This window comes from Lissotriton helveticus, chromosome 3_1, assembly GCF_964261635.1.
Source record: "Lissotriton helveticus chromosome 3_1, aLisHel1.1, whole genome shotgun sequence".
NCBI lineage: Eukaryota > Metazoa > Chordata > Amphibia > Caudata > Salamandridae > Lissotriton > Lissotriton helveticus.
Window position 1 is genome coordinate 1397813168 of NC_136061.1, and position 12535 is coordinate 1397825702.

The 12535-nt window shown below is 41.7% G+C and overlaps 1 protein-coding gene across 2 annotated transcripts in view; it reads right to left on the reverse strand.

Moving 5' to 3' along the window:
- Window positions 1-12535, reverse strand: part of MYLK (myosin light chain kinase) — a 1918108-nt gene that overhangs the window by 1664989 nt on the left and 240584 nt on the right. For both annotated transcript variants that reach the window (XM_078682035.1, XM_078682036.1), the window contains exon 2: window positions 11541-11689. The gene's annotated coding sequence lies outside the window, so the exon portion shown is untranslated. The remainder of the gene's footprint in view (window positions 1-11540; window positions 11690-12535) is intronic.

The following is a 12535-nucleotide window of genomic DNA, read 5'->3' on the forward strand; positions in this document are numbered from 1 at the left end:
GGAGTTCAGGGTAGTTTTTAGGGGGTGCGTGGATCGGGGTAGTTTTTAGGGGTGAGGGGTGTTTGGCATAGTTTTTAGGGGGTGGGGAGATTCGGGGTAGGTTTTAGGCAGTGGGAGGGGGTTAGGGCTAGTTTTTAGGGGGTGGGAGGGGTTCAGATTCGTTTTTAGGGGTGGGGTAGTTTTAAGGGGGTTGGTAGGTGTATTTAGGGCTCAGGGAAAGAAGGAGGGGGGTGGTAAACTTAGCCACAGATAGCTGTTTACCATGCATGCCTTTACCACGAAAAAATCATGGTAAAGGAATGTGTGGTAAAGCAATTGGTGGTTAAGAAGCGCTCATAGTAGAGACCGCGTTGTTAAGGTAGGTGTTGTAAAGGAACTTGTTGTTCCGACATGCAACCTTCTTTTTTTAGTGCTATTACATCCATCAACTTTCGTACCAGTCCAATTAGAATTAATCCACTGCTTCTGTTGAGAGCTAGCAACATATGTTCAGTACCCAATCCGGTGACAAATAAATGTGTCCATCTCACTTGCTTACTGTAGCTCAAGCAAGGGATTGCCTCATAATATTCTCTTTAGTAGTAAGAATGTCGGTAATGTGTGACTCATTTTCTCATTTACTCCATTTTATATGTGTTTATATGCTGAGCTTCCTCTCGTGGACTATATGGTTTATTCCATTCACCTTTTTAATAGTCTATCTCCAAACCATTGCTAAGCCACATTTACCATGAGGCAGATTTAGGCTCTAGAACTCAACATAATTCTCCAGTTGATATATACAGGCAAAAAAACAGCTCTTTTGATTCACTGATTATTTGACTCCAACATGTCAACATTCTTCGGACTCTGGAATGCGGAGCTTTATATTGACAGCCTACAAATACCTCCAAGCACACCTGCACTCAAGCCTGTATATTGAGAGCATACAAATACATCCAAGCACACATGATCTGTTAACCGTCTACACCAATAGTTAAGCCTGTATATTGGCTCCAGCTGTTATTCTGCTCTCACACTTTGATTTCATTTTTATTTATTTATTTATTTTAGTACTTTTATAGCGCTGTCACCCTACGGGTATCCTGGCGCTTCTGACTTGGTTTGTGGCATGTTTTAGTCTTCTGTTGATTGCTTCTGTCGCCCTCCAAATGCTCCTGCTGGAAGGGGTTCTGCACAATTACCACTCCATATGACTCTTGAGCTTCACTACCACAATCCCAATAAATGTTATCTCATGACTGTTTCCCTAGAAAAATACCCACATTGGAATATGCTAGACTCAGACCTGAAAACCTTGGAATCATTTACACAGTGTAATCCTCAGATGAAGCAGCAGGGGCCTTATAGAAAAGGGTGAGGCTTTAGAGCAGCAGCACAATCTCAGCTGCTGATCACCCACACCTCTCCTGGCCAACATTAATAACAAAGTCTTCTTGGGCAACTTCCTATGGAAGTTGCAAAACTCACAATGCATTACAGCCATTCAGGGCCTGAACACTCAAAGTGAAAATTGCTGTGTGTGTGGGCTTTCATCTCAACTCGGTGTTAATATTGTGATGAGGTCTCTTCATCAGGTGGCTTTTTGCATATTGCAGATACTGTGTGGCACATGATGTCATCACATGAGCCAATTCTGATGGAACTCCATTGTCACACCTTACCAGCCTGCAACATTTTCAACACCATCTGCATCATGTACAAATCCATCATGACGAGCAACCTTGATTATCTTGCAGACAAGCTCACCATTTCTGGTGGCTCTCTGCACACCTACAGCCAGGAATCCATCAGAGTGAAGACTAGGAAATGTAATAAAGAAAAGAAAGACTTATAAACGATGTCAAACACTGGCGATCTCTCCCCCTCTTGGAATAGCGGCACTGTTTGAAATGATAGCTCTACCGCGCTTTCTCCAATACAGCAAAACGCACCATCTCCAATTCCGGATACATACTTTAACTCACTAGACAGTGCTGTCCCGAACCCTCTTATGGGATGTGGGTGCCCCACGAATTACACTCAACAAACGGACCTGAAGCTGGTACGAGGGAAGAATTGCAGTGCCCCACATTCAAACTTATTATAGAGCGGCTCAACTAGCAACTATAAATCAATAGGTTCACCAACCAGTATGCGAACCGGCTTATCGGGTGGTTTGATTGGTCCTCCAGCCGAGGGGATACCTCCGAGCATTATATACTGACCATAAGTGCTTTTCGCTGGAGGGGTCCATGGCTCTAACAGTCCGCTTATGGCACTCAACCCTTTCCAAGCTAGGTTGGAAGAACAAATTACCAACATAACACCCTTATGGGAATCCCAACAATTGGGTGTAATGTAAACTAGAAAAGGATTTGATTGGAATCTCACAAGTGGGTGACCGTCATACTGCGGCGGACATTATACCATTCACAGTGTTTCAAAGAACTCATGAACTGGCCCCCTCTGAATCTTTCCATTATCTACAGAACCACCCTGCCATACAAGCAGTGGTGCCCCGGAGGACGACCCTACCTGAGTCATCACCATTAGAATGCAATCTCCTAGAAGAACACTTAACCCGCAGTGCGATTTCGCTCACATATCAGAAATGTATTAACTCCCCCCACAACACTGTTACGACCCTGAGGAACCGCTGGGGAAATTACATCACAGACATACAAGAAGAAGACTGGTTAGAAGCCCTGGCTTCCCCAAGAGTTGTAATTGAATACAAAACATTTAGGAAATTAGATACTAAGTGGACCTTGGAGATTTCTCCCTCAATGGAACATATACCAGATGCTAATATATTATAAAATTGTCTTTATTTTTGTTCAACACAATAAATATTTTTTCCTCCTTTTTTCATAATTTTGTTCTAAAAAATTGGTACTTATATTTCATTTATCATACACAAAAAATTGAATACAGCGCATCTTCTTTCCATTGGTGTTTTTCTGTTTTAAATGTCAACAACAAGCGAGGGTCCCTGATGAGAGCAATACTAGGAAGAGGAGGCAGGGAGAAATGCAAACAAGAACAAAAACCTCTGCTAAAAGCACAATAATTCTAAAGGTAATACATCCAAAAATTAATATATATCAACATTGTCCCACACCAAAACTCATTAGAAAAACATTTATTTTTTAACAACTTTCGCAAAGGCAACATTCATAATGGTATTCACAAAAGATAACTAATATAAATATACATATACAACATAACCCCCAATCATCCTAAAGTCACCACACATCCTCACACTCAACCCAAGTCATACGCAATACACAAAATGTGCAAAAATTAAATTAACAATAAAAAAAAAACAACAACAATACAGTGAAAGTCAGTTAATCACAAACAACCAAACAAAAAAGCGCCGACGCGCGTTTCGGAAAGGACAATGATCCACAGTTACTTCGTCAGGGCGCAAATATATTTTGTGTACAATTTCTTCTGTAGTGTGGATTTCTTCAATCTTAATTCAGAAAATAACCATCCAAGGGGGCCCAATCTTGAGATTAATATGTACAATTTTTACAATCTCAACTATCCACAGAAAGGGCACTAAGTCCACAGCACGTTCAACGGTCTTAACGGAAGGTGGCCTGCCACACTTCCTAGGGCTAAAATATGGCCCTCCAATACTGTGTCTCCAGTGACCGCCCTTAATTAGGGTAATGACATCACTATGTAATAGGCCGACTGTACTCTACTGGAATATTTCGAGAGTATATAGTAAATTACGCCAAACTTCACAATCAGGCAGGATAGTGAGTCCAAACAGAGCAAACAAATTATATGGTCTCCCCCGCTTCACTTGGTCACTGATATAGGTCCAATACTGCACACGTCCTCAAAGGTTTCTCTCCACTCGCGGAATCCGGAGGAACGGGAATATTCCTTTGCGAAAGTTGTTAAAAAATAAATTAGTTTTGGTGTGGGACAATGTTGATATGTATTAATCTTTGCATGTATTACCTTTAGAATTATTGTGCTTCTAGGAGAGGTTTTTGTTCTGGTTTGTTTTTCTGTTTTAGCCTAATCCTATCCACACTCTCTTCCACAATCATACACTATTAATCTGACTGTGAATTTATACAAAAATTCAAATCAAGTATTATATTTTAAAGCAAACCACTGTTTGTCCAATCTTTTCATTATAAATCAATAAAATTGATATTACAAATAATTCAAATTGTCACCGAATATGGAATATATAATGATTTAATCAAGAATGAGATTTCACCAATTGGAATATAGCCTCTGTTTCAATTGAAGAAAACAATCAATATAATCACTAGCAAAATACAATATAGCCCGTTATGTGGGGCAGAGGCCCCTCCAACTCTTCGGGACTGGAAGAGAGACATGGATTTTTGTATAGTGGCAGAAAAGTTAGTCTATGTGAATAGAGGGTGCCCAATGAAATGGGGGGAAAATATGGGACAAATGAAATGCATATAGAGGGAATCCATGCACTGCTCCCATGGGAGGGATAATATCCCTGGGGGACTTACTTACCTTTGCCGCAACCGCCGAGAGTCAGTCGGAATTAGCAGCAGGGAGCACCTGGAAGCTCCAATAGCCACCGCCGCCACCGCCAAGAGTCCCAAGGCACCGGACTCCGCGCCGCCGCTCCGGGAGACCACAAATCCCGGCAGGCAACGCGGCGGCGCGTGCAGAGTGACGCGCCTCGCGCCCAGAGAGCGCCAACGTGGGCTTAAAGACCGGCAAACCCGGCAGAGCGGGGGGACTTACTTACCTTTGCCGCAACCGCCGAGAGTCAGTCGGAATTAGCAGCAGGGAGCACCTGGAAGCTCCAATAGCCACCGCCGCCACCGCCAAGAGTCCCAAGGCACCGGACTCCGCGCCGCCGCTCCGGGAGACCACAAATCCCGGCAGGCAACGCGGCGGCGCGTGCAGAGTGACGCGCCTCGCGCCCAGAGAGCGCCAACGTGGGCTTAAAGACCGGCAAACCCCGCGTCGCGGGACGCCCGGGGCTAAGCCCGGGCAAAGGGCGGGCCCTCTGAGGCCCTCAGAGGTCTACAGTGGTCGGGCGGGCCACCCCACTAACACTTCTGGAAAAGGTTAGTCCCTAAATAGGTCTCCAATAATGGCGGATTGTACTGCTACATGCATAAATGTTGACATTCTTACTCAAGATGCTGAGTCCCCTGTAACATTGTTAACGTCGTTTGAGGCATTGATAGACACTGCATTCAACGAGATTGTTGAGACTGAAAGGAGATTTTCTATGGGTCCATTGAGCACAAATCAACCACATGCCGTGAGCAGTCTCAATGGCAATACCCACACCCATATAAATCCAGAAATAATCGTCGTAAAATCCTCACATCCTATTGTTGAAATACCAATTGTCTTAGACGATGAGGACACCGTCACGTATATAGCACCAGAAGTGACTCTTGGCCATGCCCCAGAAACAACATCTATTGAGGCTGCTAACAAGGTACCTGGTAAAGTTGCAGCAAAGAGAAAGAGGGGCCCTGCTAAAATAACCTATAATAAACGGAAGCAGTCACTAAGGACTGTCAACCAACCAACTCCACAAAGCATGTGGAATAAGGGGAAGAGACAGAAGTTGGTCCAACACATAGCACCTATACAGGATCAACCGTATCTGGGTGATATGGTCGTTATAAATAACGAGGGGTCAAATCATATATCTATCTCCACCCAGACCGAGCCTCCCCATGGAACTGACAAACCTAGTCATTATGCTAAATCAGAGGGGAACCTTATTGAGACTATTGCAGAGACAATTTTTTAAAATTTGGAAGGTCAAATGATCAAACAATTTAATAATATTTTTAAAAGACTTGATAAATTGGAGAATTTAATTAAAAACGAGGATGCAAAGAGAAAAGGCATAGCAAACTTGGACAAAATGAGAGTAGAACGTCTGTTAAAAGACCTTGAATCCACTACTCGTGCCACCACCACTGGTGACCACGGTAATATCAGGACAGTGGAACAACAAGCTATTTCTAATCCCACACAGTCTGTTACACCTAAGGCTACTAATAATAAGGGTACAACTGGCAGTAATCTGCCTGATTGTCAAACCAACATTCCCTTATTACTATGTAACCCTATACATGGGAATGTTACTTCATCCAAACCTTCTGTCTCCACTAATGATACAAGCGGAGTATTTACTAATTCTATAAAAAAGGGTATTACAGTGAAGCAGACCTCACTAGCACAGAAGGGTCCTGTTAACTCCAGCCAGCACGTTAAAAAGATCACGCATGAGGACAATAGACCTAATAAACATCAAGGCCCGGCCCTACATCTTCCACCTGAGGCCTGTCCTTATGTCCTAGTTCTGGCTGGTATACCACCGCTTAAGGAAGATCAAGGAGAATCATGGGTTCAACTCCATAATAAGTGTATAGACTGGTTAACGAAGCACAAGGGAGTGGGGTATGATATCTCAAAAGAAATCATAACCACACGGCGTGTAACCTGGATCGGTCCCCTTTACAAAAATATTAATGGGGACTGTATTGTAATCAATTTTAGAAACCCGGGCACTGCAAAATTCCTGTTGAACTATAATCATGGTCGTCACGGCCCATCCACTGTGGTGACACCACTACCATTAAAATATTTCTATCGTCCTCCACACAAGATGATGCAACTCCCTCCAGTTTTCCCATTGCAGAATAGGTTTGGAATTTTCCAGGACCTGGATACATTGGACTGACTGCCCACTAAGAAGACCAAACTATTCCCCGTGTGCCCTGAGGCAGCCCAGTTAAAGGAACCATCTCGAGAGGCGGAACCGTTAACACAGGCGATTTCTCCATCTAGTCCATTATGTGTTCAACAGGGTCATGTTACATCTAAATCCGCCTCAAGTACCTTCCAGGGTCCCAGTCAGAGGAACAATAAAGATAATAACTTAAGTATCCTCAGTTGGAATATTGCGGGCCTGAAGTCCAAGTTGGGAATTCCTTCATGGAGGGATTGTGTCAATTATTATGATATACTGATGTTCCAAGAAACTTGGTGTGTGGAGGATCTATTGTTTGAGGGGTATAGTTGTCATAACAGGACTGTCCCGGTCCCTTTGGTTGGTCGTCCTAGTGGTGGATTGTCCATTTGGATAAAAATATGTGCTGGAACTAAAATTGACGCGCTACAGACAAATTGTCCTAGTTTTATGGCACTCTCGTATACCGAGCGGATAAAACTGTGTTTAATCAATTTCTATAATAATGATTTTTTGTCCCAACCTAACCGAAATTTTATTCTCTTATTTGATTTTATTAATGAAATCATGGATGGACAGGTATATGGGAAATTTGATGGCATTTGTTTAGGGGGGGATTTTAATGCACATGTACATCTAAGGAACCCCCCATGTAAAAGAGGAAAAGAACTGTTAGATCTCCTTGCTACTAGCGAACTTGTCAACTGCATGGAACATGTAGGTATGGAAGACTATGCATCCCCATTCCCTACTTTTATTGGACATGGGGGTGGAACAACAATTGATTATGTTTTCGTTTCACATGCCATTGCAAATTCATTAATAAGGGCAGAGGTAGTGTGTGAAATTCACAGTGACCACTATCCAATTGCCATCCATTTATTATTGCCGAATGGCAAATGCCCAAGACGTGAAATAGGCGCAATGGGATTGGAAGTTTCTACAGATAAGTTAAGGGTAATCTGGAAGGGAGTGGACAACAAGGGAATCCTGGCAGGAGTATGTAAAAAACATCCAAGTTTGATCAATGATTGTCTAAGCACAGAGGACCATGGGACTAATGTGGTTAAAGCGTTCTCTGAACTCTGCACCACAATTAGAGGCGAAATTTCCAGACCAGCCTCTAGTAAGGCTGCGGAATTACCTAGATGGTTTGATGCCCCATGCTCAAAAGCAAATAGGATGCTTAGAGCTGCCTTAAAAGCTGAACCGAGGGATATACCACGGGTAAGGTTGCTCAGAGCAGAGTACAAGCGTGCTTTACGCACTAGATCAAACGATTTACTGAAAACCCACTGGGATTCCCTGGCACGATCTGCTGACCTAAAAGATACCACTGGGTTCTGGAAGGAGGTAAAGGAAATAAGATCTATCGGTTCGACCCTGACCGAAATTAATTGTAATATTACTGGTCCCATCTGGGTTGCACATTTTGGTAAAATCTATGCAACACCAGACAATCCTCCTTTACTGTTACCCCCCCCACACCCAATGTCTATTTCCATATCTGAGGTATTTGATGCCATTTTAGAAAGTGCCGGGAATAAAGCGCCTGGATCTGATGGGCTCTCTATAGACCAGTTAAAATGCGAGCCAGATTTTTGGGCTCCATTGCTGTGCAATGTTTTTAACAATTTAACTGAAGGGGAGATTCCGGAAACATGGTCACGTAGTATTATTGTTCCTATTTTTAAAAAGGGCGACAGGCTGGACCCTGGGTGTTACCGCCCAATTTCTTTAATAGACAATACTTTAAAGGTATTGGGGCGGATCTTATTTAAAAGGATAAGAACATGGACCGATGAGAATAACATCCTCCACCCGAGCCAGTTTGGGTTCCGTAGCAGCATCGGAACGGTGGAGCAATGTCTGAATTTGAACCTGATCATGGCAAAATACAATATCGCAAAGAAATCCCCTTTATATTTTGGTTTTATGGATTTGAGCTCGGCTTTTGATTTTGTTAACCGTTCCCGGCTTTGGTTTACCCTTCTTGAATATGGTTTAGATGTCCATCTGGTACATTTTTTAGCTTTTTTACATCGTGATCTTAAAGCTTGTGTACGTGTGAATCAAATGGGTGAAGTTTCTGATGATATTAGCATTGGTAGGGGGGTCAGACAAGGGTGTGTGCTGGCCCCTCTCCTGTTTATTTTGTATATCAATAAGCTAAGCAGCACTCTGAGCACCTTAACTAGTGATGTGCCTTACATTAATGGAGTCCCTATACCCACACTTCTTTATGCGGATGATGCGGTCCTGATGGGCCGCACTCCCAAGGCACTCCGTATTTTAATTTCAGGTTTTGTCCTTTTTATGGCCGATTTAGGCCTAACAACTAATTTTAAAAAATCACTAATCATGAGCTGTGGTCCAAAAAATCACAAAATTCCCCAGATCATTTCAGGGTCAAATGTTTTAAAAAGCACCAGCACTTTTCCCTATTTAGGGCTGCTATTTTCAAACAGTGGTACGTGGCATGCACATGTTTCTTATGCCAGGAACAAGTTGGGCAAATCTATTAATTGTGTAACTTCTTTGAGACAGCCCAACCAAGCTGATGTAATAACTTCCCTGGCCAAGATATACCAAACCCAATGTATGCCAACCGGCACTTACGGCGCTGAGGTTTGGGGCTATACCAACTGCTCCCCTATTCAAATAGAAGAGAATAGATTTTGTCGTAAGGTATTGGGGGGGGTTATCTGTTCTTCAACCTATGTATGCCATAATGAATTAAATATCCCTTACATTGAAGATTTTGTGAAGTCCAGACCAGCTCTATTCTGGATAAAGATCTGGAATAACACGGCTGCTACATTAACCCGTGAAATTATTTTGGATTGTTTAAAGTGTGATAGGGGACACCATATACCATGGCTGAAAGCAGTAAAAGAGTGCCTTGTAAGTGTGGGTTTGGCTTCTCTGTTCACATCACCAAACCTAATAAACCGCTCCCATAAAACCATCATTTCAAGGGCACTGTATGACTTATATAGAGAAGAGCGTGACAGAAAGAACCTGACTAAATGCACGGTTGTAAAATATTTGGCCTATTCTGAACCACACGTCAAAAAACCTGGCCCACCGTATAGATATTTGTGTTTGCATCTTGGTAGATGGGTAAGGGGTTTACTGTTTCGCTTCCGAGACGGGAGTATAGTCAATCTATTGAACTTCCCGATGGGATATAACAAACATCTCGAAACCTTAAATTGCCCCTGTAACCCTGACCTGAAGCAAAGTCTTATGCATTTCTTGTTCTTTTGTGGTTTCTATAAAAAATTCACTGTACATTTTCTTATGCCCTACTGTAAGAAAAACGGATTAACTAATTTTAAATTGGCACTCCGGTCCTTTTTGGTATTGGGATCAGATGAAGTCATTTTTAGGATGAGTTGTTTTCTGAAAGCTGCTGTTAGATCGAGAATCACCCTTAATATTGATGTTTAACCATTGCACACTGCACTTTCTATCTTGATACCTTTTTTATAATGGTTTAATATTGGTTTTAATAATTTTAATAATGTTTTTACACAGCGTTTTTAAATAATATTGTAAGATATTTTCTTCTTTTACAAAAAAACTAAATGATTTACTATTACGAAGGGACATATGTTGTATAGCTGGGACATTGTAAATGGATTCTGATTTTGCTCGTTTGTTCTCGGATAATTCTCCAATTGCAACTATTGATGAATGTTTTTAAAAATGTATTGTGTTTCTTCTGTTTGTACTTTTATGGATGTTTCTTTTACTCCGAATAAAGATCTTTTGACTTTTGACTTTTGACTATCCCTTGACTAATCTGGAAAATGACTAGAAGATGTCCCAGATCAGATGAAGGTGAGAAGGTTTCACTATAGTCCCCGGCAGGTTGGGGGTTAAACAACACTATACTGTAATAATCTATTGTTGTTTTTTCCATTATTGTGATACGATGCATCCTTCACTGCTTTGTCTTAATAAAAAGATAAAGAAAAAAAAGGCAACAAGCATTTCCCATCTATGCACCCAGGATCTGGAACACTATCTCCTCATCCAAAGTTAAAGACACAGACCTTTTCGGACACCGACACAGGGGTAGCGTTGCCATTCAGTCTTGCAATTTAATCACAATCTACGCTGTAACACGTTTCGGCACACCTGCCTTGTTCACACAAGCAGTCGCCATTAACGAATTGCATTTTGAAAAACAGTGTTGCGGTCACATGACCCAACCTTCAATAAGCATAGAAGATAGACTTGTACATCAATGTAAAGCTTTGCACATTGTCGAAGCCTGAGCTTACTCCCAATCATTGGCTTGTGTATTGGCTTATTATGTTCGTTACCACAATTTCCTCATTGTTATAAATATTAATAATGGCAGTTTTTTAAAAATAAAAAACAGGTTCCTTTGTCATTTAGAACCAACATGAGCTTTCTCATTACGCACCCATGAACATGTATAATCCTCAAAATACATTCAGAGCAAGTGCCACATCACTGTGCTTCATGAATTGACAGGTATGTACCCTTCTCTAATGTGTTCACACTTTGAGGGAAAACATATTTTTACAAGGAGCAGCAATCAGTATGGATTATCCTAATTGAACTTGCCTGATAATTTCATAACTGTGGAGCAAAGTCCCTAAAAATGAGTCAATCAGAAGCACAGTAAAAACAAGCACTGATTATGTTGACCTATTACATTAAGTTGATTATGTTAGCGGTGGAAGACACAGTTGTACTTACAATTATTTTGGGGGTGTTAATCATGCAAGCAGCAGACACTGTTGTGAATATACTTAAGTAAAACACAGAAAGTACTTACAGCATGAGCTGGCCAAAGTCTTCCCAGCTTGGAATGTACCGTAGAAGTGCTTGTTTCAAATAGGAATCTTTCTAATCAAGACAATGTCCAGGACATAAGATCAGTGGTGTTCTGGAGTAGCAAGTGGTTCCACCACTCTCACAGGATATCTAGAAACAAGAGTGATGTAGCATAAGAACGTAATGCTCATAGAATATTATAATAAGTCCATAGCGAAACAAATCATTTACAAAGTGATCCATTATCAGCCTTCAAAGAAATTTTTAGCAAATATTAAAAAATATGCATGAAAAGAAATACAATGTAGTCTTAGTACTCTTGCCAAGAAACACAACATGAAATAAAGAATATAGAAAACTACAACTTGATGTATTTTAAAACTATTAGAATTTCGGGTGCAGTTACCCAGTGAGCGACCATATTAAAAAAATACAAAAATTCCTCACCATGAAGGGAGGACATGCTATAAAACATGGCCTACATGTCTGTATTTTAGTTTTGAATCAGTGTTTCTGGGCTCATTCGATGAGTTTGAGTACAACTCGCCTTACTATTGCACTAGGCTCTTCACCAGGGTCAGAACCTCATGTATTCAACTATTAGATTAGACTCTTCTGTACGGACAAAAGTTGACTCTCTTGGACTCCCCTCAGGCCAAACGAGTGCGTCCCAGCAGCTTGCTAATCCCAAACAGCTTCACTAACCTGCTCCTTCAGTTGAACTGTAACCAGTGGCACATCAGGAGCAGGTGCTGTTATATTGTCAAGGGGACACATGACTCTACAAGTATGAGGGGCATGTACCCAGTTCAAGAGACCTCCACACTTTACAGCAGTAGTGGTTACCAGAATCACCTGGTACGGCCAATGAGGCTCCAAGCATGGCTTTCAAATGTGCTTCTTCACCATAAGATCAGTCACCGGGACTGAGATCATGGCACTGCTCCTGATGAGGTTGGACAGAAGCCTCTCCAACCTGGTGAGGGACAGAATGCA